Below are 12,530 nucleotides of genomic sequence, written 5' to 3'. Positions count from 1 at the left end.
CTGTGTGCCCTGTGCTGCTGCCTCCTCCAGGCCCCGCCCAGCAAGTCCTTCCGCCTGGGATGAGCTCCCCCCAACCACCGCCAGGGGGTGCTGTTCACTGTGTGCCCTGTGCTGCCGCCTCCTCCAGGCCCCGCCCAGCAAGTCCTTCCGCCTGGGATGAGCTCCGCCTGGGATGAGCTCCCCCCAACCACCGCCAGGGTGTGCTGTTCACTGTGTGCCCTGTGCTGCCGCCTCCTCCAGGCCCTGCCCAGCAAGTCCTTCCGCCTGGGATGAGCTCCGCCTGGGATGAGCTCCCCCCAACCACCGCCAGGGTGTGCTGTTCACTGTGTGTCCTGTGCTGCTGCCTCCTCCAGGCCCCGCCCAGCAAGTCCTTCCGCCTGGGATGAGCTCCCCCCAACCACCGCCAGGGGGTGCTGTTCACTGTGTGTCCTGTGCTGCCGCCTCCTCCAGGCCCCGCCCAGCAAGTCCTTCCGCCTGTGCTGCCGCCTCCTTGGTGGCTGCCCCTCTATTTCCTGTCTTGGGCTCTGTTCATTTATTATTTTTATTTGTAGACTTTCTTCTTTTTCTAAATAAACAAGGGGGGGGTCCCTGCTCGCACCTTAAGGAATTATAGAACCTTCCCCTTCATTTTTCTGGGTACATTTCTTTCCTCTACCCAGATGATCTGCTGCGGTGACCATGTCGATCTATCCGCGTGGGAGCCTGTCTCGACTTACCCCGAAACCAAACGGCCGGCGCTTGGAGTAAATCCCTCCCCTCTCTCCCACCACTGACCAGGCGCCGGCCACACAGCCCTGACCTGACTGCGGCCCTCGGGTGTGCAGAGCCGGCTCCTGCCTAGGCCCTCCGCACCCACGATCCCCTCCGCCTGGAGCACGGGTCCCTCCATTACCGTGGACTGGCTGCTTCCCGTGGTTTGGGGCTCAGCTCAGCCTCCCCTGGCCTCTCCCTCCGGCTCCCCACGCCCCAGCGACTCCCCGTGGGAGTGTGTTTCCTGACGTATTCTCCTTGCTGCTCTGGTCACCTTCAGAAGTCACCCTTTGTTGTTGCTGTTATTATTTCATTGGATTATCCTCATCCTCCGCTAAGACATATAAGCTCCACAGGAGCCGGGATCTTGCCCATCATGCCGGTGGCTGTGTCCTCGCGCCTAGCAGAGTGTGGGTTGCACGGGAAGCACCTTCCAGAGCTCCGCGAGCGGACAATGGGGAGGGTCAGGCGTCCTTCCCCAGCACCCGGTGTCTTGCCTTTTGCACAAAACGCATGTGAATGAAGATGGAGCGAATACACCAAATGAAAGGGCCCCTCGCCCACGCAGCGACTACCTCTGCGACCGACCACACGGTCAGTTTCCCTGACGCCCCCGCGTCTGTGGAAACACGGCTCGGAGCGCCTGCTGGAGCACTCAGGGCCCTCTGAAAATGTTGTCGACAGCACTGGTGACTGAAGAAGCGGGTCCCTGCGGTCCCCGGCGTGGGACTCCCAGGGAAGACTGCCGGCTGGAGCTCTCCTTCTCAGCTGTGGGGGCCGCAACCGGAGAGTGCAGAGGCCGCACCTCGCGGAGCAGCAGACATGTTGATGAGAAACAGGAGAATCTGCCCAAGATGCCGAGTGTCAGAGGGGCGCTTGACATCCTCTGACAGCTGAGAATTGCAAATCTGAAAGGTTCCTTTTCACCCGTCAGCTGCCCGGGCCTCCACCGCACAGGTGAGTTCCTAGCTTCGTTCCACCCCCCCACTCGCAACTTCCCAGAGCCCTGGGGCCAGCAAGCGGGTGTCCCTTGTCCCTGTGACTCCCTGTGGGCAGAGCACCTCAGGTGTCCCCAGCACGCAAATTTCAGGGTCTTGCTCCAGGACACTTTTGGTTACAAGTAATTTTCCAAAGGAAACATACTGGCTCAAGCACGGAAAAGATGTGGGGTGGAAGCTGCTTCAGGTATGGCTGGATCCAGGGGGCCCTAGGCCTGTCTCTGCTTAGTTTATTCTTTACATGGACTCTCCTCATGGGGCAGCTGTTGGGGGCAGGTGGTCCCCGGATGCCTCGGAATCATCCATTAATGTGATTGTCCAAACATTCTACTCACTCTGTTCCAGCCACTTGCTTTTTCCTGTTCCTTAAACAAACCGGCACACTCCTGCACTCCTGCCGTAGGATATTTGCACTATTTCAAGAGCCTGGAAATCCCTCCTCTCTCTTCTCCAGCGCCGCCTTCTCACTCCCTGACATCCTACAAGGATCTACTCAGATTTACCTTCTCAGCAAGGCAGAACCCGGTCGCCTGACTTATAACCAGAACCCACCGCCCAGCACCCCCAGTCCCTCTCACTGAGCTCATGCCCCCACCGACGGCAAGTACTACCTTTGCTTTACTCTCTCCGGCACTTATTTATTACTTCCGCTGCCCTACAGCCCACGAGAGTGCCGGTTTTGCTCGCCAACGTGTCCCGAGAACCCAGCGGGGGCCTGTCACAGAGTAGCTGCTCCGTGTTTGGGATGGGTAAGTGAAGCAGAGAGGAATTCAACATCAGTGAGCAAAACAAACAAAAACCCCGCCCCTCCGGACCTGACTCTTCAGTGGGGAAGGCACATGAGAAAGGAGATTTTTTTTTGAATCTTTATTATTATTATTATTATTTAATCATTTTATTTTTTTAATGGGGCAACATCAATAAATCAGGATACATATATTCAAAGATAACATGTCCAGGTTATCTTGTCATTCAATTATGTTGCATACCCATCACCCAAAGTCAGATTGTCCTCTGTCACCTTCTATCTAGTTTTCTTTGTGCCCCTCCCCCTCCCCCTTTCCCTCTCCCCCCCCACCACCCCCCCACCCCATAACCAGAGAAAGGAGATTTTTAAGACGCACTAAGTGGAGAGAGTTTCCGGTGGCAATGAGTGTGGGACAGGCAAGCACGGCAGCCCTATGCGGTCAAGATGCGACAGACCCAGCTCCCGTGGCATGCTGAGAACCCAACAAGGACGGAGCCCCTTCCTGCTGCCTGTGCTGTTTGAATTTTACCCTTTTTGGCGTGGACAGAGGACAAGCGTGTGGCTAACGGCAGTAATAAAGCTTCTTCCAGATTTGTGTCCAGGTTGTGTTTGCTCTTTCCTGTCATTCCCTCCTCACTTTGGGAGTGAGCCTTGGGCAGCCCCTGCCAGCCCACGTCCCCTGAGACTTCCCACTCACACGATGTAGATGAAGAAATACACCGACTGGCTGGGCACTGCCCGGGTTTGGAAGACCCCCCCCCCCCGCCCTGGAAGCCGGCTGCTGCGTGGAGAAGCCATCCAAACCCATAAGTGGGTATTGACTGGCATTGGCGTTAACGTCCCTTTGTATTGACACAAGTATGTTCTCACAACTGGCCTGGGGGGTACATCCATCTTCATATTGACTTAAAACAGAGGATATTACAGGATGGGTGTTCTAGCGACATGATATAGACCTCGGTGTGCAGATACAGATGTGTAATCAATATTTCATCATCAGATTATGATCTGGCTTTCAGCATTTTGCAAAAAGAGCCTCAAGATGAATAATGAAAATCATCAGCAATGTTGAAATAAGTGCAAAGGTTTCTTTGCATTTTAGTGAGCGCTGGGGGCCCCTGTTGGCTGTCCAGTGTGGGCAGTAGGGAAGGACCCCCCGTCCAGGGTGGGCAGTAGGGAAGGAGCCCCCGTCCAGGGTGGGCAGTAGGGAAGGAGCCCCCGTCCAGGGTGGGCAGTAGGGAAGGAGCCCCCATCTTGGGTGGGCAGTAGGGAAGGAGCCCCCGTCCAGTGTGGGCAGTAGGGAAGGAGCCCCCGTCCAGTGTGGGCAGTAGGGAAGGAGCCCCCGTCCAGTGTGGGCAGTAGGGAAGGACCCCCCGTCCAGGGTGGGCAGTAGGGAAGGAGCCCCCGTCCAGGGTGGGCAGTAGGGAAGGAGCCCTGTCCAGCGTGGGCAGTAGGGAAGGAGCCCCCGTCCAGGGTGGGCAGTAGGGAAGGAGCCCCCGTCCAGCGTGGGCAGTAGGGAAGGAGCCCCCGTCCAGGGTGGGCAGTAGGGAAGGAGCCCCCGTAGGGAAGGAGCCCCTGTCCAGGGTGGGCAGTAGGGAAGGAGCCCCCGTCCAGGGTGGGCAGTAGGGAAGGAGCCCCGTCCAGGGTGGGCAGTAGGGAAGGAGCCCCGTCCAGTGTGGGCAGTAGGGAAGGAGCCCCGTCCAGGGTGGGCAGTAGGGAAGGACCCCCCGTCCAGGGTGGGCAGTAGGGAAGGAGCCCCCGTCCAGTGTGGGCAGTAGGGAAGGAGCCCCGTCCAGGGTGGGCAGTAGGGAAGGAGCCCCGTCCAGGGTGGGCAGTAGGGAAGGAGCCCCCGTCCAGGGTGGGCAGTAGGGAAGGAGCCCCGTCCAGGGTGGGCAGTAGGGAAGGAGCCCCCGTCCAGTGTGGGCAGTAGGGAAGGAGCCCCGTCCAGGGTGGGCAGTAGGGAAGGAGCCCCGTCCAGGGTGGGCAGTAGGGAAGGACCCCCCGTCCAGGGTGGGCAGTAGGGAAGGAGCCCCGTCCAGGGTAGGCAGTAGGGAAGGAGCCCCGTCCAGGGTGGGCAGTAGGGAAGGAGCCCCGTCCAGGGTGGGCAGTAGGGAAGGAGCCCCCGTCCAGGGTGGGCAGACCAGAGGCTACCTGGCCTTTGCTGTTTGTCTAACATCGGTTTGGGCGCGTCCAGGTCTGCTCAGTCACCCAAATGGTGGGCATCGCTGGAGCCCCACCCAGACCCTCGGGAACACCTTTCAGCGCTCTGTGCACCCCTCTGCCAGCGTTACCACGCTCTTGCCTCCAGCGGTCAGCAGGTGCCACTCTTGGGCCCCCGGGTGTTTCCCTGGGCAGCCGGGAAGCCAGGCTCCCTTGCCTCGGGCAGGAAAAGTCCAGTCCACAGCTCCCTGGGGGGCAGGGGGAAGGTGCCCTCAGGGGCTCTGTTCAGCCCTGCTCCAGCGCCTGCCCCCCACCTCCTTCACCACTCCCACCCCCTAGTCCTCCTGGGGGGCATTCCCCTAATCCCACGCGTGCGCCTAAGGCCTTGCCTCCAGTCTACGTTCGGGAACTCTGACTTGACATGTACCCTTCAGTCCACAGCTGTTTACTGAGTATCCGTCCTGTGCCAGGCACCGTGGTGTGGGTGGGGGGTCAGCGGTGGAGGACAGCAGGAGGGGAGTAGGAATGGCCATGTCCCTGTCCCTGTCAGTGCTCTGGGCGGGCTATGAAAAGGGGGAAGTTAACCAGTGACTATGCTCTCACGTGACCAACAGAGAAGTCAGCATTTACAGGGACCCAGCCAGGGCTCAAGGCAGGTCCTCAAGTCGAGTCTGAAGAAGAAGAAGGCTGTGACCTGGGAGTGGGTGTAGGGGTGGAGGCATTGCAGGCGGAGGAAGGCAGCCGGGGGCAGGGGACCCGGGAGGGACTGCAGCCTGTGTGAGGAGAACGAGGCTGGCACTGCAGGGACGTGGGGGGCAGCGGGGGGCATGGCACAAGGGGAGGCAGTGCGGCCAGCGGGGCCACACCGGTCACAGCACTGACCCGGGACTTTGTTCCAGGGGCAGGGACATCCCTGAGGAGGCCAGGCTGCAGAGAGGAGGGGGAGACGGGCATGGACGGCCGTGGCCGTCGGGACGAGTGGGGGTTGCTACGGTGGCTTTGAGGGGTGCAGGAGACAGTGGCAAAGGAGAGAAGGGGAGCAGCAGAGCCAGCAGCCCAGCGTCCGAGGGGGGGCCCTGGCTGGGCTTCAAGGACACTCTGAGCACATACACCAGGCTCTCCCGCGAAGAAGGACAAGTCTAAGGGCTAGGCGGGGAAGCATTCCTCACCCGGCGCCCAGGGAAGGAAGGGGGGAGTGGAGCGTAATGCGGTTAGGAAATACTGTGTAATCAATCACGCCAGCTTAAATTAACTGCGGTGTCCACACGTGTGGCCCGGCATTTCCCACTCCAAGGTGGGCCCCGGCACGATCGGTCGCATCACTGTTTGAGATGGAGAAAGGGGTCCCCATTATTTCTGGCTGATGGGAAGGGTGGAGGGGAGATAATAAAGGGAAGTGTTTTTGGGGGTGGGTATACATTCTAAAAATAACCCCTAACATTCTGTCCAATGTGGGCAGTCATGTCATGGGGAAGCGTGTAGAATTTGGAGCTGGGAGGCGTTCCTTTTACAAGCTTTTCCTGCGCTGTGTGACTCTGAGTGGGTCGCTGCCCTCTCTGAGCCCTATCTTCCTCATCTCTGAGGGGTGGGGGACAACAGCAGCTGCAGAAGGCAGCTGTGAACAGGAAATGAATCAACGTTGCTGAATGGGCATTGGCAGCTGCAAAGCGCTATCAAGTGTCAAGGATATATCGAGAAAGTTTTCTTTTTTTCCCCTAAGCAAAAAAAAAAAAAAGTCTTAGTTGGGTGATATTATTGAATTAATATGAATTCTGGGGTGTTATATAGGAGAATGTCTTCACCCTTAGGAGATGCATGCTGAGGTGCTTAGTAGGAGTGAACCTTCTCGACATCGAAAGCATTCAACTGGTTCTGCGAAAACCCAAACTGTACGTAGAGCTCAGCGGTTTATCCGCCTGCAAGACTTCCTCTATTTACATTTATATGTATGTATTGGGAGATATAAACCAAATGTGACAAAATACTAGCCGCTGGAGAATCTAGCTGAAGGATGTGGGTGTTTATTAAGTTGTTGTTGTAACTTTTGGGGCAGAGATGAAAACTTTAAAAATAAGAAGCGGGGTGTGTGTGTGTGTGGGGGGGGTGTCCGTGCCAAGTGCACTGACTGTAAGTCCGGAAGGTAAAACCCTGTCTCAGGAGCTCACACAAGGCGGTGCCTTCTGGCCTCCCAGGAAACGGCAGGGAAAGGCAGCCCCTGCCAAACTGTGGCCAGGGAAGGGGGTGGGAGTGAAGCAGGGGAACAAACGCCCCACTCCTCCGGGCTCCCGCTCAAGCCCCTGTGCCTCCCTTGGCTGAAGCCAACCAGAGCCCCAGGGCGCGGGCTAGGTGGGGTGCAGGGCAGAGGACGGGTCTGAAGGGGCCCCAGAGAGCAGCCAGAACCCCCATCCTCCCATAGGGACCGGCAGGCTGCAGCCAAAGTGCCCAACGTCCATTTTCGGAGTTTTCTTTCCAGCTAAGAAATAGGAGAGAGCTGCCATCCCGGCCCACGCTCCGCCCAGGAAGAGGCGTCTGTGCCGGGACCTGGGAGGTGTTTTCCTCGGGACTGGAGAACGAGGCCCGCGGGGAAGCCGCCCCTCTCTGCCGGGACCGGGACTTTACTCCGTGAGGACAGGGATGTCAGCGGCCAAGCGGATGGAGAGGGGCCCTCCCCCTTCCCGCCGCCCCCCCGCCCCAGTTCCAGCGTGTCTGTGGGTCCCCGCACCGACAAGGGATTCCCCGACAGCAACGCTGACCCTCTCCGCCTGGAGACGGCGTCAGACCCGCAGGGCGAGCGCCCTAGTTCTGCGAGGACGCGCCCGCCCCCTTTCAGACGCCCATCGGGAGACAGGCGGCCGGCGGGCAGCTGACCAACCAGCTGTAGACTGGAGGTTCCCACAACCTCCTCCTCGGGTTCTGTTCGCTTGTTAGCGGTCCACGGACTTCCGAGAAACAGGTTACCAGAGCCCCGGCTTCTTGTAAAAGATGACATAACTGAGGAACAGCCAGACGGGAGAGACGCACAGGACAGGGAGCTGCCACGCTCTCTCCGGGCACGCCAGCTCCCTGGATCTCCACGCGGGCACCAGCCTGAGGGCTCCCCCGAACCCCTTTCCTTGGGGTGTTATGGACGCTCCATCACACAGTCACGACTAACGAAAGGATTGGCCATGGGAGACTGAGCTCAATCTCCACCCAGCCCCTCGCCCTTCCCAGGAGGTTGGGGGTGGGACTGAAAGTTCCAACCCTCCAATCACGTCATTGGTTCTCCTGGCAACCGGCCCCTCTCCTTAGGCGCTTCCAAAAATCACCTCGTTAACAGAACAAGACACACCTCTTCACTTAGGAAACGACTCGAGTTTTCTTCGGAGCTCTGTGCCAGAAATCGGGGACAAAGACCAAATACCTATTTCTTTCCTATCGCCCTGGCGTTGCTGAGCAACTGAGTCTGACCTGGACCACCTGTTTTGTGAGGGACCGTTTCCCAGGGCCAGGGCCCGGGGGCTGGGAATCCTGTCTCTCGGTGCCACCAGCATCCTCACCGGGGGCACAGGTCAAAGCGGACGACGCCTCAGCGCACTTCCCTTAGTCTCCCCCTCACACTGACGATCTAGGTTTCCACTCTGGCAGTGAGGAAACAGAAAGCAAGGGGAACAGGTACGGAAGAGGAAGGCACTGAGAGAGGGAAGCTGCTGTACCCGAGGAGGGAAAGGCCCGCTCCGGACTGGGGAGACCGGTCGTTAGTTAGCAAACACTGTCAGTGCCCTGCCCAGAAGCTCCCGCCCCGTGTGCCCCCACCTCCCTGCTTCTGCAGCTGGGGAGGGGGCTACCAGCTCTTACCTGTGACCTTCAGGGGTCGCTCCTCCGGCCGGGAATGGCATCCCTCTGGAACAAAGTGCCTCTCAGTTCCAAGGCTGGAGAAACTGCAAGGTGTGGCTTGTGTCCAAGCCCCGCCCAGGACCAGGATGCACCTGGGGTTTCACCTGCCCTGCACCTGACCTGGTTGGGCTTCTTTCCCTCCCCATCCTGCTCCCTGCGTCGTCTTGCTTTGCTCCAGGGGCACTGTGGGACACGGCGCTGTGAAGTCACATGGGGACAGGGGTGGGGTGGGGTTGTACTGGCCCCAGCATCCGCACTGGACAGCCCTAGCCAGGGCTGGCAACTGTTGGTGGTTTCCCTGGCCGCCCTCACTCCCACTGACCTCCTTGTAGAGGTCACCAGGTCCTGCTTCTGATCCCCAAGGACTGACTTCATTGGCACGTGGCCTTTCCCACCACAGTCTCATTGGCTCAGGAGGGACCGGCACACTGGACTTTATCTGAAATCTGACAGCGATGTCTGTCTTGCTCCGTGTGGTTTCTGCAAGCAAAGAGCAGTCACAGACGGAACATCTGTTCTAATGCAGATTTCTCTCTCCCACTGAAGCCCCACCCTTTGTAAGGAGTCTCTGCCTTTCGCTGATCCCAAGACCCTGAGCTTGGTGGTGTGTGCCACCATCATTACCTCCTTGAATAACCATTTCGGCCACTAATCTGGGCCTACATCAGCGGTTCCCAATCCTGGATGCACCTTAGATTCTTCTGGGAGCTTTTACAAAATACACCTACACCCAACACCTCCCCCTCCCCCTCCCTCCCTACCCAGGAATCTCTGGGCAGAATGCTCAGAAGTCCATATTTTTCAAGCACCCAGGTGAGCTCAGTGTGAAGCCAGGGTTGAGAACACCTGCTTCCCTGGCTTGCACCTCCCCGAGGCCACCTGCAGGGGGCGGGCCTTCCTTTCTGGATGAGAGGCCACTGAATCCCCGCAGCTGACCTTCCTCCACCCTCCTGGGTCAGCCTTTCTGTTTTGTAAAACACCGCTTGGGTTCTTTAAATACCCAAGCGTGTGTCTTCTCTGAAACTAGGAGCACCTCCAAAGATCACTCGCTGTTGGCACCCGCAGGAGGCCACGTCAGCGGCCCAGTGGCCACAGATCCAGGGGCATGGACGCTGCTCTTCCGGGCGGGCGGAAAAGAGGCCCCCCCTGGACCCAGGCTGTGAACGGCCCTCGGGTGTCCCCGGCGGAGGGCAGAGAGTGGGGTGCAGCCAGGGAGGCCCGGCTGTGAGGGGGAGCCCCTCTGCTTACAGGCTTTCTTGGAACGTGCTGGCTCACTTCTGCGCAGAGCACACCGAGTGCACGCGGCGCTTTATAATAAGCCTCAGTTCATGCACCGCCGGACAAAAGACGGGCTCCTTTACGAAGGCCCTCAGAAGCGCCACTCCAAACAACAGGGCGACCCTTGGACAGGCCTCCTTCCTCCCTCCCCTGTCCTATCCACTCACACTCGGGAGGAACGAGCGGCAGGCCGGATCTCCCCCTGAATTCCGGGAGCCTCTGCTAATCACACAGAAGGACCTGCTTTTTTATCTCTCCGGTCCAAACACTCTCATGCCCACCATCAAGGCACGGGCCTTCTGAAAGTGAGTTTAGCTCACACCCTGTTCGCGCAGCAGAAATCCTGACCCCTTAACGTCATTTCAGAGGGAGGACATTGTGGGTTCCTTTCCTTTGGGGGGTTACTCTGGGGGTCTCCTACTTTCCTTTCTCTTGCGTTTGTCAGTTAGGAAAGACACTGTTTTAATTAAAATTCTTTATTGGACTCAGTATACCAGATCCAGTAGAAAAAAATAAAACTCATTTGTTTGGCTCATGTAAGAAAAAACTGAATGGTATTTGCCACTTTTTATTGCTTTTGGGGGGGGGAGGAGACAATAAGGAAACGCAATATTGATCTGCTGCCCAACACCACATCTGCTAGCCTCTGGTTTCCTGAAGACATTTCTTTCTGAGGTGTAGTTATGTACCAAAATGCTCCCATTTTCCAACACATGCCTATCAGCGGTTATTATGGCCCTCACCCCATCGCCCGTGGTTCGTTCTTGATGCGCCCACCCCTTCCCTGGACCCGTGGGTCTGTGGGTCTCAGCTCGGGTGGTATTAGCCTTCCAGCACCAGGTGAACCCAGCGGGCAGTCAGAGCTGAGAACTGCAGCTTCCTGGGGGCGCATGTCCTCGTGGCCGCCAGCAGGGGGCAGTCCTCCATTACAGATCCGCACTCCCGACCTCCCTCCCCTCTCTGGGGTCATCCCCTTCGATCTGTAAAACATTGCTTTCTTCAAATAGTCAAGGATGTGGCCTCTCAGAAACTGAGCCTTTCCAACGACAACAACAAAACAAACCCCCCAGAACCACCCGCTGTTCTTAACTAAGATCTGAGGTGGCAGAATCGGCAGGGGCTGAGTGTCTGTATTTTTTTAAAGCAGCAGGGGCCCAGGCACAGGTATACATAGTGGGCTCCAGGTGGTTCGGGCATGCAGGAGGGTTTGGGAACCACTGTTGTCATCGTAGCAGGGAGCGTGCTTCCTCCCTCCCCGGGGACCCAGCACCTGCTACCCAGTCAGGTGCACGTCTGCTCTGAATCGTACCCAGGAATGGAAAAATCCCCCCCTTCTCCTGACGCACTTCCCGGGTGTCCCGTGCTCAGCGAGGAGTCTCAGGCTGATTCCACAGGAGCAGGATCGCTGTAAAGCTCACCGGCCGTGGGTCACACTGGGCCCCACTCCTTACTTGCAAATACTCCAAGGCAGGAACACAGCATTGAGCCCATAAAAAGGGGAGGGGGTCGATATATTGAAAAGAAATATTAGGTCACTTAAAAATATGTAGCAATCGATCCCAGACACAGGAAGCAAAACAGCACAAAGGTCAGTGTTACCTGGCTGCTTTTCTTCTCCCCGAACCGTGGAGAAGCTGCTCAGAGGAGGAGCCATTTCTGCCATGTGGCTTTCAGGAGAAAGTTCAGCTCCCTGCAAACAAAAGCAGGACAGCAACTGTCCATTTTTAGCTGCATTTTAGCTGGTGAGCTGACTGACCGATCGATGGACGGCATCGGTCAGTCCTTCACTCATCTTGGGCCGCCAAACCTTGTCTCAGTGCTGGGCACTGGGTGGAGCAGTGAATTCAGGCGACATGTGCCTGATCTCACAGAACTTATACTCAAATGTGTGAGCTGGTCCAAGAAACAAACAAGCAGGTAGCATGAGATTCAGGTGACGATAAGTGACATGATAAAAACACGGACGGAGGATCTGACAGCGAGGGACCAGGAAGCGACTTCAGTCTGGTGGTCAGAGAGGGCTTCTTGGAGGAGGTGACCTGGCAGTCTGGGCATCTGAGGGCAGAGAGACAGCAAGTGCACAGGCCCCAAGGCAGGAAGGGGCTGGCAATATGAGCCATAGAAAGGCAGGGACTAGGGCTTTGCAAGTGAGGGGAGCGAGGTATGGAAGGGGGGGTGGAGCTAGACCGCATAGGGCCTTGTGTGCCATGGGAAGGCGTCTGGAAGCAGACTGTTAAGACGGTAAATAATACCGTCGGTGCCCAGTTTAACAGGACGGCTACAACAGAAAGAGGTTGGTAGGGTGAGTTGTCAAGCTCCGAGAAGACATTCTACTGGGTCAAGCCAATAGAAACCATGCCAAGAATTTTCTTTTCTTCCTGAGTGTTAGAGTGGGAGTTGGGCTATTGGTCAACTCATATGAATAAAACATTCTGCACCCTCCCCCCCCTCACCAATAGCTGTATGACTCGTCTTCTCTGTTCCTTTAAATCCCTGTCAAATGTCACTTCCTCAAGGGGGCTGCCCTCACCATCACCTGTCACTCTTGTTCTGGTGGTCTTCACGGCTTTGTCCACGTCATACTTCTGCCTCCCCACCAGAATGTAAGATTCCAGGTCAAAGACTTCATTTGTTTTGTTTTCTGCCATATTCCCAACATTCAGCGTAATTCCTAGCACGGGGCTCAAGAAGCGCCTGTCGGACGTGTGTGTGGGAATCCG

At 57.4% G+C, this 12,530-nt stretch overlaps 1 protein-coding gene across 4 annotated transcripts in view; it reads right to left on the bottom strand.

Moving 5' to 3' along the window:
- C9H16orf78 (chromosome 9 C16orf78 homolog) overlaps positions 1 to 12,530 on the bottom strand; it is a 75,119-nt gene that overhangs the window by 20,697 nt on the left and 41,892 nt on the right. Inside the window, exon 1 of one of the 4 annotated variants that reach the window (XM_066348791.1) lies at positions 8,494 to 8,570. The exons of the other annotated variants lie outside the window; for them this stretch is intronic. The gene's annotated coding sequence lies outside the window, so the exon portion shown is untranslated. Of the gene's footprint in view, positions 1 to 8,493; positions 8,571 to 12,530 lie in introns of those variants that run through there. 4 annotated transcript variants of the gene reach the window in all.

Source organism: Saccopteryx leptura, chromosome 9 (genome assembly GCF_036850995.1).
Source record: "Saccopteryx leptura isolate mSacLep1 chromosome 9, mSacLep1_pri_phased_curated, whole genome shotgun sequence".
NCBI lineage: Eukaryota > Metazoa > Chordata > Mammalia > Chiroptera > Emballonuridae > Saccopteryx > Saccopteryx leptura.
The sequence above is the reverse complement of the archived record's forward strand: the minus strand, read 5'-3'. Positions and strand labels throughout refer to the sequence as shown.